The sequence below is a fragment of the Falco punctatus genome, assembly GCF_963210335.1.
Source record: "Falco punctatus genome assembly, chromosome: 4".
Taxonomy (NCBI): Eukaryota; Metazoa; Chordata; class Aves; order Falconiformes; family Falconidae; genus Falco; species Falco punctatus.
In genome coordinates, this window is record NC_137583.1 from 12,809,260 (window position 1) to 12,836,634 (window position 27,375).

Below are 27,375 nucleotides of genomic sequence, written 5' to 3' on the forward strand. Positions count from 1 at the left end.
CAGCATCACGATGACTTCTTCACACTTCCCAAGCTGCTGAGCAGCGTGAACCAGTCTAAACAGCATAGCCACTGCAGGCAACCTGTATTCAGGAGAAAACAGCTCTGTAGGACCCCACACCCTGAATCAGGCATTATTTTCAGGACATGAATATATCAGCTGAGGAGCATGTGCACCTTTTTTTTTTTTTTTTTTTTTTTTTTAATACAACTGCTCTGCCTGTTGGTATTGTAGGTTGTTTATCCAGGCCAGATACAAGGAAGACCTGTGTCCTGAAGTCCCCAGGCACAGCACAGTAGAGGAATTAACCAGTAGCCACGAAGGCTGCTCAAGCATACTAATGCTCTAGCTGCTTGGAAGAACAGATCTGAGCAGGAACATCAAGCTCCTGGGTGTTCTAGCCCTATCTACAGGATGTTCTTCCTGCTTTTCTTCACTTCTTTTTTTTGTGGAAGGGCTACATTTGAAATAGCATCCTTAGGCACACCTGATGTGTCAGAAAACTACTGCCATCACTTTGTTTCTGCTTCTCCCATATTTTTTATACCCCTGCACCAAACTCTGTACCCAGAAATCACTCCAACTCTTCCCTCCAAGCTAGAGCCAAAGGCAGCATCTGCCAACATGAGCATGCACATGGCAGTGGCAGACAATGTTGCAGTCCCTCTACTTTGCCCTTTAAAACACATCCAGGTTCCTGGGTTTCCCTACTCTTGGGACTCTGCATAAGACTCTCCCAGTTTTCTGGTTTTTGTTGTTTGTGTTTTTTAAAAAATAAAAAAAGGAGGGAGGAAGGGGAAAAAAAATAATCTTGCTCAGACTGCACTTTCATTGCTCCAGAAGTTACAGACAGTTTGCCTGTCAGCAAGCAAGGTCTGTCTTTTCTAAACCTCTTACTTAGCATTAATTTCCTCTTGATCTAGCTCCTCCAGACCAAGACAGAAATAAAGAGTTTAAACTTCTTAAGTTTAAAGGGACAAGAAGTACTTCCTACCACCCTATGCTTGCCTCTATTTTTTGCCCTTTTTGCTTAGCCCTGTAGCTGCATCTTATCCTGGCCTGAACCATCCTTCTTTTCTCTGCCCCCATTCCCTTTTACAGCTATTCCTGCATCAATCAGATTTCTCCTGAATAGCTTCGTTAATCTGACAGCTCAGCAGGGACTAACCTCATCACTTCCTGCCTGAAGATAAATATCTGCCACAGCATAAAACCTGAACAGAGAAGGAAGGGATGCTCTAAGTCAACAGCTATCTTCATAGCATTGAGGGGGTGGGGACAACAGAGGAAGAGAAAAAAAACAACTCAAGCAGTATCTTTACTACCAAAACAACGGCTCTGCAATATGGACAAGAGGTCAATCATGTCTACCTATCCCCTGGACAACATCAGAACTGCTGCTGAATGTGGCACGCAGGCTTTACTAAAGCCTAGTGTGGATCTTCGCTATTTAACTGTTTCAAATTTTTTCTTTTATTGACCATTATTATTCCATTTTACACTCTCAGTAAGGCATCCAACCAGCTATCATGGCCTGAACAGTGATAATCTTGAAAGCTTACAAGCTTCATGTTAAGGGACAAAAAGCCAACACAGAAAACTTAACCTAGTACTTTCAAGTCTAGCAGAATAGGTTCATACCCTCATTTCTTTTTCAGCCCCTGCTCTTGATGCACTTTTCAGGAGGTCAGTTTACTGTGAATAGAAGCAGGAGGTGAGAAGACAACTGGGTTGTGAGTACTTTGTGGTGGCAGCTTACCCTATTAAGCTGAGTCATACCACATCATATCACATCAGAGGTGCCACACAGCTCACACTTACATTCAACCTCAAGTTGTCAGCCTGAGGGTATCAAGAAAAAAACAGAAGGAAGCCCAGATGTATTATGTTCAAATGATCACACCTTAAGGCACATCCAAGCCTGATACGTGATTTGAGAATGGCAGGAGCAGATGCTGTAAAAACACATTTAAAGAACAACATGTAATTGTGATAGCTCATAACACCTTTCCTTCAACTGGCTGCATTTGCCATAAATCCTCCTGCTTTTTCATTCCCCTGGCAGGCAGTGGGAAGCCTTACCTTCCAATGGAGTATCGTGCCATTAGCTACCCTCCACCAACTACTGGTCTCAAATGACAGTGATACCTGGAATAAGCACCCCATCAAGAAACTCAGAAGGTGGTTACTGATGTGTTTACAGAAACAGACACAGACTCCAGTGTCAAATGACAGAGCAGAAAGAGAAGCCAACTGCTTTGGTCCACTGGGAGCACGTGGCTAGTCACTGGGTACCCAATGTTTCTGGGCTTGCTCCCTGACTTCAGTCTTTTCCTTTACACTCTATTCTCCCACCCAAACCCCTACTGACACTGAGAATGAGGCCAGCCTGGCCTAGGGAGACGTGGCAGAAGCAAACCAGCAATGAACAGTGACATCCACAAACAGGGGTGGGCCTGTCTGTTTACAAGCAAAAGCTGAAAACAATCAAGACATACCATCACACACAGATGAGGTGTCACTGGTGGCAACCGAGCAGAGGTTTAGAGACTGGGGGACATCTAGTCCCCACCACAGCAGCCTCCAGTGGGCCCTGCCAGCCCACAGACACAGCTTGAGGCCAGCTCTTAAAATATGCATTTGCAAATGTCACACACTGGGGAAAACACTGCCAGCTTCAAGTCTGTTTTAAGAACAGAGGAATGCAATTCTTTCTTCCTGTCATAGCTGGCTTCAATCTCTCCTTTCCAAGATCACATCCTAGAGGGAATAATCAGCATCTCCTATTGCTAGAAAAGATGCTCAGTCTTGGTTTCCTCTTGGCTGACTGTAATTCCAAGGAAGACCACTGCGAAATCTTATCGCATACCGAGCTGTGCATCAGAGATAACAACACTGACCACAGGGGAAATGCACACTGATACATCTTCTCATCAGCAACCTGATGATTTTGCTGACTGTTGAGCTGTACATGACCATTTGAAGGAGACTGTAGTCTTGTCCTGGGCTCAAATTCCCTCCTATCTCATTATTTCTCAAAGAAACCACAAAATACAACCTAATGCAGCAGCCTCCCAGAGAAATCAGGCAAATTCTGCCTATGGATTCCCGCCTTTGCTACAGAAAAGGCTGCATTTTTAAAAACTTATGGGTGACTGTCACGTTACCAATTGCAAATATAAAAATACAGCAAGGACCATGTACTGATTTATCACACAGTTAGTTTGGCTGGAAAGTTTACATCATAACTTCATCTTGGAAAAGCTGATGTGCCTTGTTACTCAGGAAAGGAGGTGTATCAACAGTACTCTGAAGTCTACAGAGAAACTGTTTTAAGTACTCATTATCATTCTGTGCCTTTGAAATATCTCATTTTATGGTTGCACCAGGCTTGGAAAATGAGAAAGGAGGTAGAAATTCAACGGGACAGCCTCCTCCCTCTGTCATTAAACATACTGCAGCAGTAACACAGCACCGGGATGTATATTGGGGGTGGGAGGTGAGGGAGCGGCGAGTACAAAAGCTCTGCACACTACAAGAATCTGAATGTCAGTCAACTATAATGCAGGCTCATGAATGAGGCAGCCTTTGTGACCCACTGCAACACCTTTTTCTCCTCCCTCGCACCATACTAAGCAGGGTAACCTCAGGAGGTAGGCAACAGAAAAAAAATCTGCTTCCTCCTTTAATATGCTCTCACATCAATTTCTATAATCTTTTCAGTCTCCCCTACCTCTTCTGTATGCAGTGCATACATCTTTCTTCGGTTATCAAGAAATTCAAAGGAGCACTGAAGCAAGCCACACGACAACTGCAAACACATCAAAATTACGGAGTAGGAACCAGGAGCTAAACAATTTGACCTTAACAGTATTCATTTCAGAGGAGTGAGACAACTCTGAGGCAGACCCCTAAAAAGGCAGGTTAAGCAAACAATGGGCGTAATTTCTCAGCTGTTGGTTATATGTCAGCATTTGAATTCATTTGCCTGACAAAAGCCACTTACATACTACAGTGATCAAGCAAGGTCACAATGACATCTGGCCCTTTCAGAGCGGCTAGTTGCTCCTCTAACCCCTTCCTCACCGGGCTACTCACAACAGCTTTGGTTTCAGCCACTTTGATAATCAGCTATCTGAGCTACAGAGCTTCATATCCAAACAGAATCTGCCCTCAGGCTTTTAAAATACACCTGCAGCTGACTGAATGCAAGACTCTGACAATGTGCACTGTTGGAGCCTACTTTCATCAAGAGAAGCTGGGAAATGCAGACACACAAGGCAAATTGAATTCCAACCACAGATTTCAGCAGAAACCCAGCAGAGTTAGTTGTGTAATTTGCGACAAGTTCACTAACACATGAGAAAACAAAATAACAAAAACCTTCCTGGTTCATCTCCTAGTGCACACATTTCTTCAGAATTTGAGAGGCCAGAATTTGAAGGACACCAAACCTCTCTGCACTGAAGAGGTAATCTGGCATCTCTTTCTACAAAGCTGAGCCTTCAAACAGAATGAGGGATGGAAGGTACTGAATCAGGACACCCTGAAGTCAAGGGGACATAAGGGTGGTTGGTACCTCATGCAAGACATGCATACCTGAGCAGGACAGGACTAGTTATACAACTTCATTCTGCAGCATTCAAAACTAAGAGCAGAGCTTTATGCAGATGAACAAATATTTCGATTGCTTCTAACTTCACCTGTACTATACTTTCTCCTATCAGGCTTTTACCACTTTGGTTGCTTATAAACATCTCAGTTCACTAAGCCTAAAGATTTAATGTTTTGACCTTTGTGTCATACACAGAGACACTTTCCCACTGTGTTAACGTAAAGGTGCTTTTTCAGCATGTTTTCCCACTTTGGCCTGCCTCAGAAGTGGTATGCCGCCTCTCACATGAGACACTCTGGGAACAGCCAACAGGAGAACTATCCAGAAAATCTACATGGGAAAGACAGATGTTTATATGGAACAAGAACTACCACTAATCACAGCTATTACAGCACTGAAAGCTATCAGTACAAGTCCATGTTTAATGGAACAATATGTTAGGTACAAATCATCCTACAGTAAGATACCAAGGCTTGATCTGACCTAATTCCCAGAAGCTGTACTTTATTAACAAGTGTTATTAACTTCAGTGCAATTACTCACACAGACAAGGATATCCACAGGCAAGTCCTGATTCAGCAACCTCTATAATATGACTATGGTTCTGGTATGTGGGTAGTCAGCATTATTTAGGATGACTCAGGTCACTCTAAATATAAGATACCCACTTTGTCTTATAGCTTTAGAGATTTTAAAACCATATGTAAAGTGATCTCACCATGTGCTGCTTTGCATCTTATTGCTCAATCAGGTATTGCTAAACAGGAATGTTAAGTAATCCATTGTATAGTACTACACAGTACTCCGTAGTACTACACAGTACATAGAACTCCACTATTATTCCAGCAGCAGTTTGCTATGCAGTTTCTGGTACAGGCAATAAATTCCTGTGTCCTGTACACTTCACATTTTAAGGGGTGCAAAGAAGAATGCATTGCATAATCAATGACAGATGTTAGACAGTAAGTTACTTTGATTCTTAGATGGTCAGAGAAGCTTCTGATGTTCAGCATGCAAAAGGCCACTACAGAACCATCCCTCTATTATTTAACTTCTTTATCACTGGCCAGTGACAGATCTGATAAAACTGAGATAATGTGATATGTAAAAGGAGGAGAGGGAAGATGCATGCAAGTCTGAACTGGGTCAAAGTCAGTTAGTGGAGTTAATTTATACCAGCAAAGATTTGGTCTTGTAATTGTGCCCACAAAGTATTACTCAGAATATAACTCTCCTCAGATTAAGAATTCAGTTCTGGTGTTAAAACCTTCTTGCCATCAAGAAGGTCACGGTTTCAACCTTAGCAAGTCAGGGGAAGAAAGGGAAAAGATGCATGAGCCTTAATTCTTCCTATTTCAGCTGCCTTTTTTTGGTATTTGAAAGTGTCTCAGATCTCATTCCCCCTTGACTGATTCCTTGTGTTGAGGTGGATGAGATAAATTAGCATTCCTGTGCTTCAGACACACCAAAGGTTTACTGTTGCAGCTATTCAGTGGGTATTAGAATCTGAAACATCTTCCTTTACCTAAAGCCAGTAATTGTTAAAGGAAGAGCCCAGAAGAATTCACTATGAAAGCAATCACCTAAAAGAGAATTATGCCTTCTGATGCATGCTGAAGTTCTGCATAAACCTGTCTGTTTCCTCTAGCTCTAAGGGAAATCCTTTGCTCTAAGCAGGATGCCAGCACCATGAGGAATCCCACCCCTCATCTGGCCATGGAGCTGTTACTCCTTAGCTGACTCAGACTCAGCAAGGAGAGCTATGCAGTACAGAACGCATTGCTCTTGCCACCAATCTGCTTTTCCTTTCCATAAGAGCAGGAAGGTCTTTAGTGAATTGAAAGCGGCAGACATCCCTGCATAGGTTCCCATCAGTTGTGCTAGGCAGGAAGTAGGTAGCATATACCCTTGGGAGACAACAAGGATACAAGCCCATCCAGAAGAGACTTTATCTATCGCTTGGTATCTGTCACTTTTAAGAAGGGACCAGTCTGGATGGAATCCACTCCTGGATTCAAGTCTCATAACTCTTTGGCTAACAATCTGTACCTTACAGCAGGCTACAACACAGAACAAAATGCTACTAAAAAAAATGCAGGGTCTTCAAACAGAAGGCTAGTTCATTGAGAGTGCCAAACCCTGAGGTGTTTTCATCCATTTCCTAGACTCTGCTACAAGAATTTGCTTTATTACCTCTTTGTATGGAATAAACACCCTAAATTTTCAGAATGAGGTGAAGTACCACCACTCCAAGTGACACTAAGTTCTGCAAACACTTTCATAAACTGCCTTTGCCACTGAAGACAGTCTTGCCCTTCAGGCCCGATGCCTTTCGCCTTCCCCCCAGCCCCCACCCCCATCCCAAGATGAGATTTCTTAGCCTGGTTCATTTCAATAATCAGATTTACACTGAGGCCTTACAGACTGCCACATTGACACAACCCAGCAAGAATGCACTACAGGAGAGGAGCGGGCATTGCTTGGACTGGCTTTGCCAGCCAAACCCACATTCCTACAACACCTCTCAGGTGAGCTGAAGATCTATAGACTGTTGAGCTCCTTGCTACAACCCTGGCTCCACCCAAGACAATACAGTTCTTGCAAACCCAGGTTAAATTACATTCAAGTTGTATGTGCTCATTTTGCTTCTGAAGTACAAAAATCATACAATATACTCCCCTCCCATGTCCATGTGAAATTTACTCCTATACTAAACCCAGCTCAAAATCTTCCATCATTCAAAAGGGCCTAGACTTCCAAGCAGTGCAAAGACTTCAGTAGCAATACAAAGCATTGCACCTACTAAATTAGGATCCAACTTGGTTAACAATTCTCTTTAGACACACTAGAAATACCATAGCTAAAAGCTAAGGAGGGAGACAGTTTGAGGAAGGTCATGCTGGAGTTTCCTACAATTAACGGGAAATTTCCCCATTTTATTTAGGAAAAAAAGCAGCAAGAGACAAGCTATTTCATTATATGCATAAGGTGACTGGTAAGAACAGGTGCACTGAAAGGCAGACCATGCTGGGAAATACTTCACCTGCAGATCAGTACACAGTTTTCAGATGAGACACATGCCAGATGCAACAGTATAGAACGCTGCCCATAGATGACAGTCCATGCTGTCCCCTCAGTGATCCATAGATCCACTATCTTGTCATGCTGGCGTTACTGTCTTGTGCTATACATACCTATATTAACTGAATTGGGCTATCTGATGAGTCCTTCTCTCACTGTCATATCCAGGAAGAACCAGAAAATTTCATCACCAGTGGTACAAGGGGGACAGATTAAGGGCAACTCCTACCAGCTTTCTCCTTGCCTTAAAAGAAAACATTACCTTTACTTGTCTCAGCCACTTAAGCATGTGCCTTTTATGTGCAACAGCCTTAGGTCTTAAAGACATGCACATAAAGGGCAGGGTACAGCACCCATGCAGGTTAGGGGGTAAAAGGAAAGCAGGCTGCAGAAAAAAAAACCCCAAACATCCCACACTAATCATCACCCAGTCCATGCTTTTGTGAAGATCTTTGTTATTTGAAAAGTAGCTGGCAAATCTTTTGAGCAAACAGTTTTTAGCCTGAAGAGATCACGGACTGTTTGCTGCCCTTTATTTGTGGGTGGATAGCATTATTTCTTCTCCACAGCTGAATGACAATGTTTTTTGAGAAATGAATTACAAAATGGGAGAATTGCAAATACTTGTCTGAGCACAAATTGCTTTGTTTGCCTGAGAGGGAAGGTGTTTATATGAAGAACAATCACTCCCGTACAGACATCCCCAGGGACAACACGAATTCACAAACACAGTTGAGTTCCCACAGCAGCTCATGAGCGAGCGCGAGCACAAGCAGCTCACTGGCCTCCAGTGAGATTAATTGAGCACTTTCTCAGTGCTCATCTCCACCCAGAAGCTGGCATTCTCAGGCCTGCAGTAAATGATCCACCACCACCCATCTGTCTTGCTGTCGTCCCCATTAAATTAAGCATGTTTTATTTCTTACCATTTACCTCGCCTTTATGCGTCACTGGAAAACAGAAGTGTACTGTTTGGGAAAATTACTCTTCTATATAATTTGAAGACTTGTGGTTGGACATAACACATTATAAGGAAAGCAGATCCAAAGTGAGTGCTCCTACAGGAACTCCTTTCCATCACCCCAGGAATTGTAATTTGGCAATGCAGGCTGGGCTTTTATGTTGGCATCTTCCACAGTCCTGCACAGGGTCCCCTGACCCTCTCCTGCAACAGCTCCCCAGCTGCGGAGACACACGCCACATACTTTCATTGCCAAGATCTTGCACAATTTACTTGCAAGTCTTTAAGGCAGACTGCTGCCTGTTCTGGGCTCTGGCTGGAGAGAAAGGGAAAGTGAACGCTCCCATTTTAGCTTCAGATTATTTTAAATACATGATGACAGATGGTCTGCAGTGGGAAGGGCCTCTGGCTGGTTCTGCAGCATGAGTGCGCACAGGCACACACGCACGTAACTGCAGGAGATCGGAGAAGAGCTCAGCACATGTTCTTGCCCAGTCAGGTGACCCTGCTGCATCCTGAACAGCACTGACACGATGTGGGTGCCAAACTGGGCATCTCCTATCTCTAGGCCACAGGTTTCCACCATAAACACCCCACGTTAAAAACCTCACAGGAAGCCATTTAACATGAAAGCAACTGAAAGCTCCCTCCCTTCTTGGTATTTGTCTCCTTGTCCTCGATGCCAATGCCTGGATTGCTGAAGAATAATGACACTTGCTGCCAGGCTCCAAGGAGAAGCAATGGACGCTTCTAGTGGGGGTAACCATACTGCCTTTCTTCTGCAAGCTGTTATAGGACAATCTGAAGTGGATGTGAATCCCCAAATTTGGGAAAATAAACTTTCACAAGCAGATCTAAATATCACAGTCACTCCCCTTTCCCAGAGAGGTCTGAGCCAGCTTTGTCACCTTTTCAACTGCCAGAGCGCACTGAAGTTTGCCATCTAAGTCTGTCTTCAAATCTCCACAGCATCAGTACCTTCCATAAGTACTAACTTCCTTTAAAATGCAAGACCACACAATTTGTCCAGTATTACTGGAAGCAAGCAGCAAACAAATCCAGTCAAGACACCAAAAAGTTATATCATATTCTATCAAACAAGTGTCACACTTCAGCATGTCACTGTCTTAAAGATTTCCTGCAGCTTGAGGATACTGTCACTTTAAGCCTATAATCACCTCCCTACCTGTTAGTCAGCAAAGAATATAGTTTATCTCAAGAAATCTTGCTTGACACAGGACAAGGTCAAGGATCAGAGCAGGAATATGAATTGCTAGAAACCAGCATTTCTGAAAAAGGCTTGGACACCAGGCACTACACCAGGGTGTTCCTGCTGAGAAGGTGTCTACTGGCAACAAACACTGATGACAAGATGGGTCTTTGTGGGTTATGCTCCTAACTCAAAAACTGTGAGCACTGCTCCCCATTGCCTACAGAGATAGCCAGGCACATCCAAATGTTATTTCACCAAGGTCTTAATACAGGCTGAATCACCCTGCAGGTACACAGTTAGCCCTCACCAATGAGTCAAGGAAGACCTGATGAGTAACAGATACCCAATTCCTGTAGCTAGTGATAAAACTGTCATCTTTGGAAGAGTAACAATGAAGAATTCAGTCACTTGGAAATTGCAAAATAAAAGGAAAGAATTAGAATGCACAAAAATAAAGGAAAACATTCATTTTTTTCAATTTTCTAGCTTTTTTGAAGTATGACTTTCACTGTGATCTATGACTCCATATGCAATAGCTTTTTAAAAAACAACAAAAACCAAAACACGAAAAGAGGCACCAAAAAAAACCCCATGATCGACACAACCCTGTACACTTCCAATCTACAAAACTGTACTGAAAGGCAGTCTTCTGTTTCAGAGCTTCATCCCAGATCCCCAAGCTTTCCTTCAGTTGTTTTTGCAGCTCCAGAAATATTTTGAGATATAGACCTTGAGCACACAGTTCCTCTACACCCATGAAATCCATTTGCCAACTACACAAGACAGCCACGTACATATTTTTCAAAACCTCTCACGCTGCAGAATGACACTGGCTCCGTGCCTTTATAAATTTCCTTCAGACAGGACTCAGGAAGCCCCTTCATTAGACATCCAAAGTGTCCCCAAGAAACCCACTATTCTGCTGACATTGAAGATCTCTGTCCATAAACCCCCTACATAGCAAGACATGTTTGGACAAGACAGAGGCGATTACCTTGTCAAATTAGAAACTGATCCCATCCCCTGTCAAAAACAACTATCACAACCTAAGAGTGAACCACTTCTGTTCTCCTTCCTTTTCTTTATTGCAAAAGGACTCCCAAGCAGATACAGCAAAGTGAATGCATTTCAAGAACAAATTCAAAGCACATACACTTCAGAGGGTTAAAAGCAAAAAGCACACACTCCCTGGGACATTCGGATTCTGTTCTCTCAGGCCCCAATTCCACAAACACACACGCCTGTGCTTAATTTTAGTACAGAAACCAGCAGGTTTCTGTAGCACACTGATGGAAACTAGGGTAAGGACACTCACATCTGCAGAATCAGGATCCAAGGCCATGGCCTCTCACTGGATTGTAGGCTGGGAAGTAAGTGCCTCCACAAGATGGAAGTCAGCTGAATAAGGTCACGCAATTGGAGTGGAAACTGCAGAGAAAAAAACCACCTGTTGGTAAAGAGCAATGCCACAGTGGATGGAACTGCAAGACAGTTTAATTTGGTTCTCTACTTCAGGGGAAAAAAAAACCCTGTAGTCTGAAAAGCTTTCTGTTTCTACCTACATTCACCACTTAAACCTTTGACTTTTTTTGCTGTAGCACGTACTAATTTATACCAACACTTGTTTAAGCCTCTAATCACACAAACAGGAACTAGGGAAGGACAAGCATTCAGATGGAGAACAGAAACCCAAAGCGTTCCTAATCTCAGCTCAGGTATTAGAGCAGCAACTTTATGCACATGCTGTGGCCACCTTCTCACTGTTGTAAGGCTGGAATCTATTCAGCTGCATCTTGCTTCCCTGAGACAGCCCTGCAAAAAGACTGTGTTTACAATCTGGGAGGCATCTGCTCAGCAATTAATAGCACAGCATTCATTTAGCAATATCTCCTTCCTCCACCCACTCAGCCTGGGCTAAGCTTTGATCACCTCAGTCTTAAGAAGTCATCAAGATGCAAACAAGTATTCAGAGGGGAACAAGTATCTACACCTTCCCTTATATGAATCATTACAACAGGGCCTCCCCATGTTAAAGTGAGTCTCAGTAAAGATGTTTTCGTGACAGGTACCTTCCAAGAACATTGAATAGAACAGCTGACTGCAATGTAGCAGCCGTAGCAGCCGGCTGCATAGCCTTTTGAAATGCATCAGTCTCACCTCAAGTGCCTGGCTGTGCGGTAGGTCAAGCATCATTAGTAGGCTTGCTATTGTCCAGCTGCTCCCTCCCCAGACAGCATGACTTACACAGCAGGATTTTTTGCTGCTTCATCACAACTTAAAAGTCTCATATCGCAAACTATTATCTATGCAACTTGTTAGACAGTTTCACAATTTCAGTTGAATTGCTGGTCTTCCAGAAACCTGGTATAACATGTTCACAGATGGTCTACTTGGCATTTAAAGAGCCTTACTTTTTACATTGGTCAGATTTAGGAATTTGGCCTGCCCCAGGTAGCAGCTTATTTTATTAGTTTTCTATACTGGTATAGATATCAAGGACCTCAGTCATGAGCAGTCCTGCTGAGCAGGAGCTGGATAAATGTGGAAAAAAAAGACATATCCTGCTTTTTACTCCACTTTAAAATAGATTTTTAGACATCTGACAACAAGATCTTTCTCTCTCATAAACTCATGGAGCAGCATCAAGAGAGATGGCCTGCAGAAATTAAGACCTTCCATGACACTCCCCAGAGGAAAGATTTAATAGATCAGTAAGCAGGCCTAGATCAAAGCAGTCAGTGGGACACTTCTAAAAAAGGGGAAAAAAGGATGGTTCTGTGTGTTATCTCCTCCCATTACTTAAAGAGAGAACACAAATTTCACTTACCATATTCCTACCACACTCTGATTAATTTTTTTAATACATCCATTTTTTGCTTATGAGACCAAGCACACACACACACACACACAAAAATCTGAGTTACAACCTTCCCCTTTGGGCAATGACCTTACTTGTATTATTTCTGCACACACACACACTCCTGACAACTTTGTAGTTCCTCACAATTTCCAAAAAAAAGCTCAGAATATGCTGACTAACACCATTTTTGAGGACAGTAATAAGTGATCATACAGACAGCTGTGAGACATAACCTGGTCGAAGTATGAAATTGCAAGACCAGGAGAACAGAACTCATGTACATGCCTATAGCCAGGGCTGCACACACGCCCTTGCATGCTAGCTCTTACCATCACACATACACACTTTTTGCATTTTTGCATCAGCTGTTGCAGTGGACCTCAAATCTAAAGAGCTGCAAAAGCTATTAAATGCCTAATCACCCATGATTAATCCAAATGGAGCTTTCCTATTCACAGGAACACTCCCTGCTTCTCAATTATGTCTCAACATGCTCTATAAATTGTGATGAAAGAAGACAAGAAATTTATCCTGAAGAAAGACAACAGGCTGCTGGTGTTTTAATAAGCTTGTACATTCAGTTCTTCATGAGCGTAGCCTCCTATTACCTGTGGCGAGCCAAAACTGCTAACCAGTACACGCCTCTGGGGTAGTCCCTTTGGAGCTCTCAGAGCCCACATTAACATGCCAAACACACAAAGGTTTAATTTCACACACAAAGGTATAATTTCTCTGTGTCCGTCTTACAGTCCAGTCTGCTACTTCCTTAAAGTGAGACCCCACTTTTAACAACAGAGAAAGATCCACACAGAGAAAGATACATTCTGGCAAGTTTGTAGCTACATCTGCCGCTCCTTGTGTAAGCCTTTCGCGTTTTAGAAATGCAAGTCATGTACTTGGGAGCCTATTCTCACCTGTGCGCTACAAGGGACAAAAGCCAAGTAGGCTTCTCTGCCTTAGGCTCTAGCTTCAGGGCACACGTCAGTGGAACTATTTCCCACAGGCTTGCTTACTCAAGGAAGGAGGTGGATGCAAGGTAAGGATTTTTTTTCCAAATATTATTCCAGACAATTCACTTCTACAGCACCCAAAATTGTGCTCTGCAAAGGTACCTTTTCTCACATAGATAGGAGTGAACATCCAGAGCAGGGAGAGGGAGCAGGGGGGGTGATGACAACAAAAAAACCCAAACCAAACAAAAAAATTAACCGCACACACACCAAGCTCTATTAAAGCTCTCACACTGAGACACCCAAAATCCCCAAATCATCAGTTCTAGCAAGAGGTCACACCCAGAATCCTTAGGTGACACTCCAAGTTCTTGCAGTGATTTCATGTGTGGTCTTGGTCACTCCTTGCCTCAGTTTCCCCAGTTACACAATCATTAGTTTAATTTTTATTTACTAACACTGATAGAATGTGGATAACAGTGGTTTTGGGGGCCTGTTTTCTTACTTTAATCTGACACACTGCCCATGATTTACTGCTTGGTTTTATGCAAAAGATCTGACTGGGGTTTTTTTTCAACTCCAGGAGCTCCAACCTTGGCTTGGGACATCCACTTCCACCACAAAATGCCCAGAAATTCTCTCCCCACCCTGAAATTTCATATGGAAGAACCAAGTCAGCTGCATCTGCCAAGTTGTGCTTCTATGATCACAAACTCAAAGTGAAATACAAGGAGATGCATAAACCCAATGGGGAGAAACAAAAGCAGCTCCAGAACTGTGCCTAAGCATTAGGCAACATATGCACATTGTAACTAAACCTTTCTTGTGACATCAGATATATTAGCAAACCTCTTCATACTTCAGTTCCAGCCAATGTAAATGCACCCCCCTACCTAAAATAAGTCAGCACAACAAAAGGAGGCACCACAAGTTTCCAGGTGAGTACAAACAAACAGGAAACTAATATGGAGAAAACAAGCGTAGTCAAAAGAAAGAAACTGAAGGTCACAACAACACATGCCAGTTGCTCCAAATACGGATGGCTCAACCCAGTTCTCCAAATACACCTTCGGGAGCGTGCCGCTGTGCTGAGGGACGGGGAAAAGCGCGGGATCGTTTGGATTGGAAAAGACCTTTGAGATCACTGAGTCCAACCGTAAACCTAGTGCTACCAAACCCACCGCTTAGCATGTCCTTAAGGGCCACATCTACACGTCTTTTGAATACCTCCAGGGATGGTGACTCCAAAACTTCCCTAAGCAGCCTGTTCCATTGCTTGACAACCCTTTCTGTGAAGAAGTTTTTCCTAATACCTGATCTAAACCTCCCCTGGCACTAGAACACTTTCTCTCTGTGTTTCACCCATGGCTGTTAATTAACTCCCCACTGAGAGAAGCACTGGTCTCTCATCACTTTCTACAAGCAGGCTCTGGAGCTTGTGGAGAAATGAGAGCGCTCCCCAGGGATGAGACTGGGGTGGGCAGAAAGTCAGAAACCCCTTTCTCCTTCTGGTAAACTGCAATGTGCCTTGGGATTTGTTTTCAAAATAGCGGGGTGTTTCAGAGCTCACAGGGCTTGTACTTTTGCAGTACACAAGAAGCCAAGGGCTACTGTAAAATTGCCACCCGCTGAGGTATAACATTAGTTTGGAAACCATGAGGCACTACGAGGCCAGAGCTGAACAGTGTCAGGACTCCACGGTTCAGGTTCTTCAGGGGTAAAAACCCTTCTGAAACCTGCATATGCTTAGTGCAGGTTTTATAATATCACACATCCATGAGTCACTGAACATTTTTACATCCTGCAGGTGCCCTGGCCATGCTAGCAAACCATCCCTTTACCTGTCGCTTGTATTCACATCCATCTTTTCTGTGAGTGTGAAGATAAAAGAAAGCTTTTTCAAAAAGGGAGGTTAACACCTGTCTCCTCAAACAAACCAAAGAAAACAGGTGACTAGAACTGTGAGTTTTCCTGATGCATCAGAACCATCATCCAGTTTCATGGGAAGGACCACAGAGATGGTAGAAGAATTTGACCTACGTGATTACACAGGAAGAAGCCTAAGAAGCCTTGGTGTGCATCTGCTATAAAGTCTATCCTCCTCCGTCAAAAAAGGGAGCTATAAGACAAACAAGACTTAATTCATTCCTCTCACACATGACTCCTTTAAAGTACCAAACCACTGCCCTAGATTAATAGAGTTTATTCAGTTTTCTTCACTGTTCACAGCTTGTCTTCAGAGCTGGTAAAGTCACTTGTCCTGTAACTTGACAGTAAAATTCACCAATACAATGCACACAAGCTAACAACTGGCTGCCAGATGGCAAGAAAGACATGTGATTTCTATTAACTTTATTGGATTTGAACCTGGAAGTTGAAGAGTCCCATATCTCACAGCCAGTCCTTGGCTGAGTCCATTCCCTGCTGCTCTCCTTTCTTTGAAGATTCAAATTTCATTCAATGAGACACCTGTCTAGCCAAATACCACCTCCAGCCCTAGCTAAACTAAATCCAGCTATCCATGTGAATGATGAGCACGAACTTAACTATGCGAATCTCTGAAATACAGCATCTGAGCAGACACTTGGAGGTGATCTCTCCTACAAGTATAGCCAAGCCACCTGCACTGCAATGATATTTATATACCAGCACTATCTTCCAGAAAAAACACTTTAAATATAGTCATGATTTTAGACTCACAGCTAAGTGTAACTGCTCACGTCACTTTGCAGATTAAAAGCCCTGAGGCAAAAGTATGTTAAGCAACCTAGATCTATGGCGAACTTGGAGCAAAACCCACTCTCTCTGCTTTATGGTGTTAAGCTGTAACTAGAAACACAAGCTTCCTTTATATTAGCAGCTCCTCTGCCCAGTGTCATTGAGAATAATGAGATAAAAACTGCAGCAACATAACTGAAATGGAAATTGGTTGGTAGTCCCTGATAAGATTGTCTTCATTGCAAGGTGATACTGCTTTGTTAGTTTGCAGCTGACACACAGAGAACTAGCAATAGCCTTGTGGTCTTGCATGAAGCCTCAAATGGATGCGTTCCCATTTTTTCAGTTGAACATTTAATGTCATGCATTAACTTTCTACGCAGTCCAGCGGCGTCCTTCACAACCTGGGGCCTCAGGCAGCTGGCCTGAGAGCTCACCCTGGAACTGGAGATTTTGACAGGAAAGTTCTGTTAGATGTTACACCATAACTTTGTTTGAAGGGTGTGGAGGAAATGCTGTCCAACCTGTTAACTGCGTAAAAAGTCCTTTGAACTGTAGTTACCTGTTGGCACAGAGTTCAGTTAGGCAATCTTAATTGTTTGCATTTGATTATACATATAAAGAAAATGTGAAGCTGTGTCACTTTGAACTAAGACATTTTCAAAAAGATGTGGATAAACAGCTCAGGAACACTTATAGGTCTCTGCCAGGGGAAAAACAGATGAGAGACACCACGGGACAACCCTTTACATTCATTATCTGGTTGTTCATCCATTCATACTGTCACCAACCTCCTCTTCAGTGCCAGTGGTTTTTGATAGAGTATAAAGAAGAAAAGTCTTGAATGGACAAAATACAAAATCAGTAACCTCATATGGTGGCCCATTCTCATATTTGGACTAGGTTCTCCCACAGCATCTACATTTTGAGAAAGTGAAGGTTCGGACTAGATCTGGATCCACATGCATACACGCAAAAGAGCCACAGCAATGGGCAGTTATCAAGGGGGTTTATGGGACTGGGGGTACCATAAAAGCACACACAAAACCCAGAAAGTATTCTGGTTACCCAAAATACAGATGTCTTGCAATCCCTATGGCCATGCTCTCAAAGGATATTTATTATGTGTTGTGGGGGTGTTAGTAATGGAGAGACTACCAGAGATACAGAAAGGCAGTTAGTTTTGTTCACGGAAGAAACACTGTGACTGTATTGCAGAGGAAAAATATAGTGATGACTAATAGAGGGAAGACAGAAAAGGAAGAAGATATTTAATGTCAAAGGGCTTCAACGCACATCCCAATTTTTAGCATCAGCCCTTTTTGGTTTACCCACATGTATATGGAACAATTCCTGGGTAGTGAGAGAGAAAATAAATGTAGTTCTGTAGGCTATATGCCAAAATATTCATGAGAGCTGTAGATGATTTATAGCTTACCAAAGACACTGAGATCAGCACTTGGACTATATTGGCTATTTTTCTATGACAAGGCACAGGTCTACATAATGCAAAGGGATTAGGGCCTAACCATCCGTTAGAGTCACTCATGGGACATCAGGTTTCTGATGCCAGGGAAAAAAGGTCCCATTTTCTGCCTCCTGGCTCTGCCCCATGAGCTGCAGTGTGTCATATGCACCACTAGTGTTTCAGCTTCTTTGCTTACAAAGCAGATGTTTGACAAGCACAGAGATAATTCCTTCAAGATCTGTAACAGCTGTGGCCAGGATTCAGATAAGAGGCCCTATATTTCTACAGCCACCCAGCCAAGGCCTTATGCAACTTGGTTAAATTGCCCTTTGAGACACTGCCTTGCCAGCTCGAGTAAGTGGCAGACACCTCTCTATGGGAGAAGAGAATCAGTCTTTTGTTAGACGTCAATTTGCTTTTCCTTTGGGCTCAAATTTTGAAACACTTTATTTTTCCCTCTGTATTGTTTTTGGGAGGTTTTCATAATGTGGAGTCTTCGTCCATCCAAACACGAGCTGCTTCTGCCCCTGCCAGCCTTCAGTGCTTTGATATGGAGGCAGGTTAGCTCTGTTTCTGTAGGAACACAGAGCTTTCTTGAGTCCCATAGTGTTGAGTGGCCATTTTCATAACCCTTGCTCTGTGCAGGGCGCAGTCTACAGTTGATGTGTGGAGTTTAAAGGATTCTCTTTCTGGAGCTAAAATATTCTGTGAGCATTACTTAAGGAAGAGAGAAGAGAAACCAGGCTGAACTCAGCAGAATCCCTTGGGTACCCCTCAATAAACACAAGAGTGTCCCAAGACATTTTTGCACACAAAATGGAAAGGTATTTGAGGAGGTATGATAAAGAGGTACTCACACTGTGTGGATGCAAGACACCTGCAGTTGCCTAACACTGATCTGGTGTTGTACCCACTTAAAAAAGCAAACCCAGTATCAAAAATTAGTGCCTTAGTCTCAACACCACTAGGTGATGCAGATGCAGCTCTTCCTGGCTTAAATATGTTTCTGCTATGGCCCATATCTATGGTGTCATCAAAACTTCTTGGTTCACTGAAATCCAGGCTTGGCACACCTGGCTCAGAATTTAAACACAGACCCTGCATACCCCTGTACACAAAACACCAGGCAAGAGAAAATCTACCTGGCACATTTCATGTGTGGGTTTGGGATCCTAGAAGTAATAGAATATGTGCAGATAACATGGAAGACCTGACACCAAAGCAGCCAGAACTAATCCACTGACCTTTAAATTAGAAAGGCTTTAGAAAAAATGCAGGTGTAAGAAAACCTCCATATTGTCAGTGAGGAGCTGAGAATAAAACTGAGCTTCATCAGTCCAGACATGAATTTCCTCAGGGGTGATTACCCTGGGAGTGGCCATCACAAAGGCAGATCTAGGAAACAGAACAAACATGAGTGAAGTTCAAAACAGCACATGATCACTCTGCAAAACAGGAGTCATGAAAAGCCAAAGGAACTATTAACACTTCACCCTTCTATTGCACCTCCCTTTGGAGTACTTCATTGTGCTTCACCAAAGATGTGTCAGACTGTGATGCCTTTACTCATGCACCTTGCCATATAAGTGACCTCGTTTGATTTTATGGTTCGAAGCAGTATCTTAAGTACAAAGGGATCAGATTCTTGCCCTAGCTGATGCAGTGTCAGTCATTCTAGGATTGTTTTTTATTGATGAAAATGTTGAGTCAGAAATTACTGCCACTTTCTCTTGTCATTAGTCTTTATATCCAGAGTCCAATGTAACACCAGTTACAAATACAGAAGTTTGATAATCAAGGTACTAGTCAAGGAGAAAATGGAAAACTACCTGAGGTGTGAAGCACTGCTCTCAGCAGTTGCTGCACTGCATATGAAAGATTATTGAATGCATTAAAAGGTTTGAAGGGCTTTGACCTATTCTTACACCTGCTCTCTCAGATTCAGATGGGGGATCATCTTAGGCGCCTCCTTACATTCAGGTGAAAGGTGACTGAAGACAGGTCCACTGAGGTGTGGGTAAGCTGAATCAGGAGCCTGTTCTGCTCTACATTTTGCCCTTACTGAAAGAAAGGTCACCTACAATGGCAATTCCACAGTGGGTATAATTGAATGATCGTCATAGCGTGGCATATTCCCATTATTGTTATAGTGACCCTAGTAAAAATATTCACAAGGCTTCTCCTGGCTGTAGCTGTCATTAACAAGGATTTCCTCTTGCAACGTACTGTGGTTCAGTTAAATAATTCCACTAAGGGACAGTGTCCATATAGCAATAGTATGCATGACATGATCCTGCAGATAGTCAACATTTAAAAGAAGTAAAAATGTCTTAGAAAGTTTTATGGTCATTTCACAATAGTGAGAAATGAAATTAGATTAGATGGGATTGGATTATTTTTGTTCTGGCCTATATTCTGGGGGATTTCTGGGGGCTTGAAATCACGTTGTGAATCTGTTCTTCCAAGTGGGAAGAGCTAGAGCAGAATTTACTAGAGCTTTTCTGTTGTTTTCCTCAACTCCCAGGTGCAAATTGTGTTGTTGATGCTTCCCCTTTGGCACCTTCCTCTGAATTTGCTTAAGGGAGTGTTTTGGGAGAGCCCTGCCAAGCTCTGGCCAGGCTCATTGAAGTAGGGACTGCCTGCGTGTCCCCTGCCTATACATCACCTTTACAGCTCAAAACTAGGGCTTCTCTGCTCTGCCATAATCCCAACAACATCACTGAATACTCACTAGACTCTTGCTGACTTTGTGTCATGTTCAGGTGTTGACATACCCACTACTACCAGAGATGTCTCAGTAGGCTGGTGTGGGAATCAGATCCAGTTAAACATAGTACCTTCACGTTTCAGTCACTAGCCCACACTTTGAGTCAAAGTGAGCAAGGGGAATTGGGTTCTCTCATTTGTTTATGACACAGAGCAGCTAAAACCACAGCTGCCCAAGAAGATGAGGAAGAATGCTTTGAAGCACCAGTGCAGTCCTGGGAGCTGCTTCACAGCAAATACCTTCATTAAACTGTTGCTCATTAACCAAGTATTTCCATTTCTGGTGGTTCTCATTGCTTGGTTTTTAGCTTACTGATGTTTTTCAGAATGGTTAAGTTCTTCCCCTGTACAACTGCTCAACGTGGTCACAATTTTGAGACAAACTGTACTAGTCGAGGGTAGAACCTGGACTGCCATGCCAGAATTTTGCATTCGCAACTTTTCTGCAAGCAAATTTCTTTGGTTTAACCCTCAGGTCAGACATCTAGCTGATATATATAGAAATTAATTTCCATGGACCCAACTAAAATGAATCTGAGTGTCCAGTGAGAGGATTATTGTTTGCGACCGATTGCACTCAGAGTTGCAACACAGGGGAGAGTGGTTTTTTGTTTTTTTCTCCCTTGTCGCCTTTGCAAATTTCACAACCTTCAGTTAGCCAGACTCAGAGTCTGAGCTGAGGATCTTGCAACACTGATTTATCAATGCCACTGAAAAACAAATCTGTACAGCGTCATTACTTTCATTGATCCACCAGGTTGGATCCAAGCCGATAGCAGCTCAGATGAGATCTCAGTAAAATAAAAATCAGACTTGTTGATTCAAATTGACATGGAATTGCAGCCTAGCAGCACATAAGCCTTCTGGTTAGCAAACAGACTGCATGGCCCAAGACTTCACTCAGTACGGACTCTGACAAAGTACAGGAAAGACAGGCACCTTCTGGGCTAGGGCTCTTCTGGTCCAAGACTTTCTCTTCAAAGTCACACCTCTACTCAGAGTAACCAAGCATCCAGCAGCCAGAAACCAACTGCAAGTTGACAGGAACCACAGCATGCCTCCACACTGCCTGATCGACACAAGAGATCTGAACCTGGGGAACAGTTGCCTGATGTTGTCTCATGGGCAAGGGAGAATGTGCAGAAACGCTACATACGACAGCATTCTAGTACGTATATTTAAAATGAGCACACAAGCGTATCTCACACTGACCCTCATGGACCCACAAATCTGGTAGCTGCAGAATGTTACGAGTCCAAAGGTGTGACTGTGTTCAAAATGAGGATCATCCCATGGCTGATCTGTGGTATTAACATGAAGACCCACAACAAACTTCAGGCTTAGAAGATCCCTAAGTTGCTCCTGGCTGTAACTGGAAGGACAGACTAGCTATATCCATTTCCTTTTCTCTCTCTGCAAGTAACCACTGCTGGCCGCTATCAAGTGAGAGAAGCTAAGGCCCTGACCTCAGGCAGCATGGCTAATTTTAAGTTACAGTCTAGACTTGAGCCAGTGAATCAGAATTTCCTGAAATTCCTGAGCTTCCACATCAGGTGCTGTAGGTGTTTACCAGGCTGCAGCAATGAGTTTTCTTTTCATAGCATACCTATGTGTGCCAGATTTTATAGGCAACTGTATTTTATAGTCAGTGTGCCTCAGGAATGAAGACTGTGCAGACATTACTGACTTTCCTTCTTGCTTCTCCAAATTTTGGATTTTCTCTATAATCCAACATTGATTTGCATTGGAACAGTCAATGGAGCCTAGAGTATCTACTGTTCTCACTTCATGGCAGTAGAGCTGCAGTGTGTTTGCTGCATATACTTTGATATTTTCTCTCTCTGCAACTTCACCAACGACCCTTGCAATACTGACACAACGCAACAGGATGTTGTGCGGGTGACCTGTACAGATGTGTGAGCGCGTTGCACAAGTGGAGGATGCCTGGGGAACGCTCTAAACACTCAGCCTGCTGCAGGTCTCCAGGCAAATGTATTTTCCAGCAGTATTGTGCCGAAACAGAGAATCATTATAGGCTTGGTCGTGCCTGGGGCTGAGAGTTTGAGCCTGGATCTAAGAAAGGGCTTAAGTGTGTGAGTCTGTTTGGACGATTGTTGCTAAAACTTAAGCATGCTTGTACATGTTCTTGTTGGAGCTAGACCAGAAAACTCAGCACCACAAAGCACAAAGACATGCCACTGCAGGGCAAAAATCTAGATAATGGGAATTTTTGCTGTTGACCACAATGTTACCAGAACAAGATTCAATATCTATCACCACCTAAGGGTTCTCCTGCTGCTGCAAGCAAGATCGGGGAGGTGGAAGCAGTGGCTGCAGCCTGTAAGAGAGATTTAGCAGCAGCTCCCCAGGAACAGCCAGTGTCCTTCACACCATGTCACTCCCTCATAGCAGTAATAGCTCACATGGCCTTGCAGGACAGGGCAGCCATCAGACAGCCACTGCAGGAAACTGTCTACCTTGCTCCTACCAAAAGCCAAACCTGTGAACACTGTCTTCCACTCTTTCATTGGGTAGGTAACTAAGGATTTCCATTACATTTTATAGCACTTCCTTCCATCACATCCATCATCTACTTTGCTGAACAAGGCATGTCAGCAGCAGGTTTCACCCTTGCTCATCCTTCATACTCCATCTCATCCAAGACCAGAAACACCTTGAGAGGGCCAGAAACTATGCATGACTGCATCATCTAAAAAGGCAAAGTGCCTGAGGACTCCTTCGCCTTGAGGAGGCCAAAATGGCCCCATCACAAGGAGAGAGATGCTAGGCTCCCGAGACCTGCAGGGCACAGCCAGAAGAGGCACTGCAGACTTGGTATAGTGCAGGGTCTTTGAAAGCTATAGCACAGGGCCAGGGACACAGATGCCACTCACTCAGATAACTCCAAATAATCAAGGTTCATTGGTTCTGCTCTTGCCCAGTGAGAAGAGCTTTAGAAATGCTCTCATTGTTGCTTATGGTATATGGGACCTGGGGGCTGTTGGTTTTGTGTTTTCCTCTTTGTTTTCTTTTATGACGTGAATATAGTCCTCCCCACATACACTGTTGCCTGGATCTGTCCCATGGTATTGTTAGTATGTCACATGCAGGGTTATGACCACTTGTGACAGCACAAGCAAAAATAACCTTTCAGAAGATAAGAAAGCCACTGGAAGGACTGACATACCCAGAAGCAGGAATCCTGCTTCTGTGTGACATGTTCCATGTCAACAAGCCATTAAATTGCGTGAAAAATATGAGAAGAGTAAGGAACTCTGCATCAAGCATTAGATTATCCTTTAGATCTCATCCCAGGCTCAACAGAGAGACAAAGGATCAGGGACGTCGCATTGCCGTCATCTCCTTCATTCTGTATTCCTGTTGGGAGCAAGCGAGAACGTGAGGACTGACCTTTCCTAGAACTTCTTCCGCTTTTCCTGGAAATAAGTCTTCAGTCACATGACAGTGTTTTGCTTCTCTTTAGGAATTCCAGATCCGGAATGAGGCAGACAGTAAACAAGGAAACCTGATACCTCAAGGACAGGAGAGAGAGAACAAGATGTCCATAGACACACTGGAGTGTGTTCAAGCACTGCAATGTGTTCTGTGGTTTGTTTAAAAATGTGCCTGTCTCGGGGTGTACACACACACATATATATATACACTCCTACAGAGTACACACTATCATTTTTTATCCCCCATCACTAAAAGCAGCCCAGAGAGAGTCAGTCATAAACAAAGTGAGGTTCTCCAGGACAGACACTGCTCTTTCAGCCCAGTCCCGACCACAGCCCTGTCTTTGTGTCTGCAGCTCTGTGGTTTCAAACTCAGTTATTTTCCAGCACAAGGCAGGGATTGCAGGGCCTTGTTTGTGGTTGCCAGCAGGTACATGAGCACCCACAAGCTGATACTCAATACCAACTGTCTTGGCTGGCTGGTTATTAAAACCTGACTGGCTTTTAAGGAACGTAGCTGACTGTGGCTGCTGGGCATGAGACACGGGGTGGGTGCTGGAGAGCAAAGGGAGGATTTTTCGAGCAAATAAGCAGCATAATTAAAAAAGAGGTGGGACAGATTCTTCAAAAGGCACAGGGAGAAAAATAATCTTTTTGATTCTTGACACAAGGAGAATGAGGGGTAGGGGCTGAATTGGTACACCACAGCACTGAGACCCTTGCCCAAAGGGAAAAAGAACCACAGGAGAAGCCTGAACCTTTACAGTATAGCATGCTTTTTCTCCTCAGAGTCAGATGCAGTTTGCAGTCCTATGCCAAACACTCACATGAACTCCAAAGAGCTGTTTAATACCAAGACGTTTTCAGTCTTAATTTTAAGCATTCACCTCTTATCAGAAAATTAGCCTTAAACCTAATACAGCTGGAATTCTGCCATAAATGGGTCAAAAATGGTTTTTCTCCCTCCATTTATAATAGAAAACTTTTAGAGAGTTGGAGACAAACCTTTGCTATCAAATCCTTCCCAAGTGACTTAATTTGTTGCTATTTGCAAAATGTTGATCAAAGAGCCATGTTTGCTTAATTCTTTTTTGGAGGTACAACCCTGAGTGGTACTGTGAGAGGAACATACACAATCATAGCAACCAGGCCATTAATTAAAACCTTATAAAACCCCAGCTGAAGTTACTGGAAGGATTCCCATTGATCCATTAGATTTTGGATAAGGCTTGAAATACAGCAATTGAACTGAAAAGTGTGTAGAGACCTCTTCCCTCTCTTGCTGGATTTTTCCTGTTAGTGGTATTTTCCTTTGTGTGTCCAATGTCATAGAGATCAATGATCAAATTCTCTGCCAGAAAGTTTTATTTTGTGTGTGGTCCCTGCAGCATTGATGCTAGGACTTGGTTCGAGCTGCCAGGTGCTGTCACCCTGTCTTCCTAGTGCTGTGGTATCTCCAAGGTCTTGCAATACTAACAGTCCTGCACAGTGACATAGGTATAGCATCATCTCACAGACTAAGGAAGGAGCCTTATTGCAAATTTTGCTGTATCCCTCTGAAATGGGCTGAGCTTTACTGGTTGATTTGGACAGTAACCTCAGGGCATTTAGCTGAACAAATTCTCATAAAACTTTTCTAATGCTGCACGTGGAGCTGCTGTCCAGAGCCATTCACAGAACCTTTCCTTGGTCTTCTCCATTGTTATACACTGATTTAGCCCAGAAAGCGCCAACACCAAAATAGTTGAGTGGCATAAATATTGAAACTATTGGAAAGGAAAAACTTCACTCATCTCAAAGGCTATGGCAGTATATTCCCTTGGTTAGAGAGCTGCTGGGCACTCATTTTGTTCTAGCCCTGAGCTAAGCACCTGCGAAATAATTTTTCTGCTGTAGTGTTCCTTTCTGTAAAGTAGAACTAATTACTATTATTATATGTTACTAATATGAGTTGTACGCAGCCTAAGAGGCCTAATAAATACTGGAAAATGCATGAAAAAATACACATAGACTTGCAACACAATGTTAATACTCATCATATAATTGAAAACTTCACCTCCCTCACCAAATCCATGGGGCTATGGCGTTCCTGCTGTTCCCTCCTGCCTGAGTACAGCCACACAAACAAGTCACTGCAACTTTGCCATCCTGCAAGGAGCTGCCTGTCTGCAGCTGGATATATGTCAGTGTGCTTCCTTGGCCATGAAAACATGGGAAGCTGCTTTCTACCCTCTGCAGTGTCATAGCGGGCAGCTGGGCTGTTACTGGGGAGGAACAGACAAGCCAGAAATCAGCCCCGTTTTATCTCAGGCCAACTTGTCCTTGCAGCCATAGCTTGGAGCTGCTGCAAGACACTTCTGGGCCCAAGTTTTCATTTCTGGATCCTCTGGAGATAGTTCTAATGTTCTGAAACATCTCAGAGGAAGATTAGAAAAACAGCCAACAGTGATATCTTTTGCCAATCAGCAAAATTTTTTCCTGACAATCCACCAGTGTGTGAATGCCTGATGGTTTATATCCCTTCTGATACTTCCTCTCCTATCACTTAAAACTGTGAATTCTCTCATTAGTCATACTGCATGACTTCCAGCACATCACTGAATCTTTCTTCATCAAAATACCATTTAAACAAAGATTAACCTATCTGAAATGTGGCTGCTGTCGTCACTTCCCTCTGTGCTGTTTTTATTCGCTGCTCCGTTTTTTGAGGTAGTCGTGCCAGGTAGCTTTTGATGAGTAACATATTGTTCACGTGTTGCTGTCATGTAGCCAACAAAGCCCTAAAGATGCCATTAGAAGTAACAATAAAGCCCATTGCACGTTACTGAAATAAGCTTTTCTGAGAGTGTGTGCCCTACCCCATCAGACCGCTCTTTTCCATACCATTCTCTCAATCCCTCTTTGGAAAACATCCTGCTCACTTGTGCAAAAAGCAAGAACAGCTACTCTAGATTTCACTTGAAGGAAGCATAATTTCTTATTCGGAGTCACTTTATGAATCATTAAAAACCTAATTGCAGATAAAAGTTGTTAGGGAGCATGCAGAATGTTCCTGCTGTAGCTACAGCCACTGTAGAGAGGCAAATTGTCACTATTTCAGTTAGTGTGAGTGCATGACCATTTCTGGCTAAGTAGTCATGTATGCACTGTAGAAGTTTGCAAGCATAAGCTAACTTACGCTAATGTTGCAAATATGTTTGCAAGTGAGTATAAGTACTCAGCTTCAGAAATCTGTTCTGTTGTCTTGCTGTGTAGAAGTGGCCAGCAAAATGCACTGTACGTGCAGCA

General features: G+C 43.2%; 1 protein-coding gene across 1 annotated transcript in view; it reads right to left on the minus strand.

Annotated features, from left to right (window-relative positions):
• The window catches only part of SLC41A3 (solute carrier family 41 member 3), a 169,510-nt gene that overhangs the window by 128,555 nt on the left and 13,580 nt on the right, over positions 1 to 27,375 (minus strand). Inside the window, exon 2 of the mRNA XM_080384270.1 lies at positions 11,186 to 11,298. The gene's annotated coding sequence lies outside the window, so the exon portion shown is untranslated. The remainder of the gene's footprint in view (positions 1 to 11,185; positions 11,299 to 27,375) is intronic.